The sequence below is a fragment of the Ailuropoda melanoleuca genome, chromosome 3, assembly GCF_002007445.2.
Source record: "Ailuropoda melanoleuca isolate Jingjing chromosome 3, ASM200744v2, whole genome shotgun sequence".
NCBI lineage: Eukaryota > Metazoa > Chordata > Mammalia > Carnivora > Ursidae > Ailuropoda > Ailuropoda melanoleuca.
The window spans coordinates 120,835,730-120,838,424 of NC_048220.1; the positions used below are offsets into that span (position 1 = coordinate 120,835,730).

Here is a 2,695-nt window from a genome sequence, read left to right on the forward strand (position 1 = left end):
GTGGGAGGCAGTTGGTTGTGAGTCACTATAGCCAGAATCTGAGCTTGGTGGCCTGGAGCACTGAGACCGGGCCACTCTGAGCTGTGGAGGTGGCCTGGTGGGCTGTGAAGGTACAAAGCTGCGAGCGTGAGTCTGTCACTGGATCACCTCTTGGTTATCTCATCAACCGTGTTGGCAGGACAATGTATGGTACGACTCAGAGACCAGGTTGCCTGGGGGCCTGGTTTGAGTCCCAGCCTCACCACTACTTGGGATGACTTAGTTTCTCTGGGACTCAGTGCCATCATCTAGAAAAGGGGGACAATAATTCTATCAGTCAGGCTCCCAGCAAGAAACAGATGCATTCTCAAATTGAGGAGTTTAATAAAGAGATGACTTGACCAAGTGGGCAGGACTAGGGGAAACCAACAAGGGGCAGGGAAGTGCCCCAGAGCTGGTAACACCTGGGAGCCAGTGCTGCACCTAGGCCATGGGGTGTTACCAGAATGGAGAGTAAGTACAGAAATGCCTGCAGGGGATTGTCGGTGGAAGAACACTGCTGCTGTCATTACAAAGACCTGAGGTTATTATGCCCCTTCCTGGAAGTTGGTGCCTCCTGCTGGAGTCCCCAGTGGCTGAACCCACCTGGGATCCGGAGTGCAAGGGAGCCAGACCGAAGCCATCCCTAAAAGCTAGCTTCCGGCTTACAAAGCGGAGTGCAGAAAGGTAAAGAATGGCAAATGGGTAGGCAGAGGCTCTCCAGCTCAACGACAGTGGCTCCCCAATAGGACTGTTGTGAGATTTAAAGAAGTTACTGTATAGAAATTCTTCAAGAAATGCAGGCAAAAAGTAAGCACTGCGGAATAGTCCATTACTATGATTATATCCCTAATATTTCTCTGTGCCCCTTAGCATCCTGCTTATTGCAGAATCGATGGAGCTGTTCCTTGTGTCTAGTGCCAGCCTAGCTCCTGCTTCCTGGAGAATCTCTGTGCCAAGGCCAGATGTCTGCTTCTCATCCCTGGGGCGTTGCTCTTACATGACAATGTAAGCTGCACATGGGCCCTGCATTATCGCTGAGGCCAGGAGCATCAGGCATGAGCCTCTGGAATGTTCGGCCCATCTGGACAGGATTTCCTTCTCACCTTATAAAATAAATCTCCTCCAGACAGGTAAGCACAGGTCTGCCCAGTCGGGGCTGATCAGATGGTCAGCCCGTACTAACTTCCTTTCTCCTTAGTTAGCGACAGAGGGTCAAAGGTCTCCTACTGTGAGTCTTACTCACTTCCAGAGAATGAATCTTGCCACCTACCTGCTCCAGAGCTCAATAGTAATTTAAATTGCTCCCATCTGATAGATATCTTATTTATGGGCCCAACAGTATTTGAGAAGCCTTACCTATCTTATGACATTTAGTACTTAGAGTAACTCTGTCAAGTATTCATGTCCCCATTTCGCAGGTAAGGAAACTGAGCTTCAGAGGTTTCACCTATACAGGGAGGAGGTGGCAGCATAGAGGTTACTCTGACTCCAAAGGCCTTTCCACCACACAGTGATGTCAGTGCCTCCACTTGAATCATGCATTTTCTTCTAAGGTTTTCTAACCACAAAATATGTGTAAACAGAGGAAATGGACTTTCTGTCCTTGAAAAGCTTATCCTATTAGTGGAAGACAAGATTCACACAAATGGAGCAGTTTGAAAATGTTCCATTGTTGTGTCGAACCAGGTGTTAAACTGAGGATCACAAACTCTACGTGTTGGGGGAGCCCCGAGAAAGGCAAGAATATGAGGACGAAGTAATCGAGAAGTGGGGCTTTGATGGGGAGCTGTGCTCTGCAGAGAGAGGTGAAGAATGTCCATGGAGAAGAGGTCGAGGGAGAAAGAGAAGGTAGGCAGAGGGAAGGCTAGCCAGTGGAAGAGAAAACCGATCTCACCGGAGGAGAGAGGTCTAGGAAGTAGTCGATAATGAGGTCGTGGATAATGAGGAGGTTGAGGAAGAATGAGGGAGTCTTGAGAACTATAAAGAGGAATTTAGACTCAATGTGGAAGCGAAGGACCTCATGCTAGTTGTTGAAGGTCTGGCAAACGGAAGAAGAGTGTTGGGAAGGTGGAGACTTCAGGACTAAAGGAAGGGACTGAAGGGAAGACAGCTATTAAAACATACTTGTGCAAAACACCGAGGACTGAGATGACAGAGAGAGAGAGAGCTGGAGCCACCCTTCCAAAGAAGGACTAGCCAGACTTGGTGAGTAACTAGAGTGGATGGGACAAGGATGACTTCGTTTGTTTCCATCATGGTCAATAAAGGGGATGGGGCACAGATGGGGACAGTCATTTGTACCTCCTGTGCATTTAAACTATCTGGACAGAGGTTCCCTAAAAGGAGTAAACACTGCCTCTCTGATCAGAGAAGCAACATTTACCTTTTGTTTTGCTGGGGAAGGGGGATATTAAGTTTTACAAGAAGCTCCTAGATCTCCCCTTCTGATAGTTTAGAGAAGGCTTTGAGTAAATGTCTCTCAAAGACTCCCTCTGTACGTGCTGAGCTGTGTATGACTACGGATTGGGGATTCAGGGGCCTGGGAATGGGTAGAAAGAGGGTCCCCCCCCTTTCCGTGGGGGAATTGTATCAACGTATTCTTGCTGATCCAAAGAAGAAATCTAAACAGTCTAATTTGTTGTCTTGTTAAATCTTGAGGAATTCAAAATACATC

The 2,695-nt window shown here is 47.8% G+C and overlaps 1 long non-coding RNA gene across 1 annotated transcript in view; it reads left to right on the forward strand.

Moving 5' to 3' along the window:
• The first annotated feature begins 1,651 nt into the window (after nt 1-1,651).
• The window catches only part of LOC117801602, a 27,337-nt gene continuing 26,293 nt past the window's right edge, over nt 1,652-2,695 (forward strand). Inside the window, exon 1 of the long non-coding RNA XR_004624337.1 lies at nt 1,652-2,226. This is a non-coding gene — a long non-coding RNA (uncharacterized LOC117801602). The remainder of the gene's footprint in view (nt 2,227-2,695) is intronic.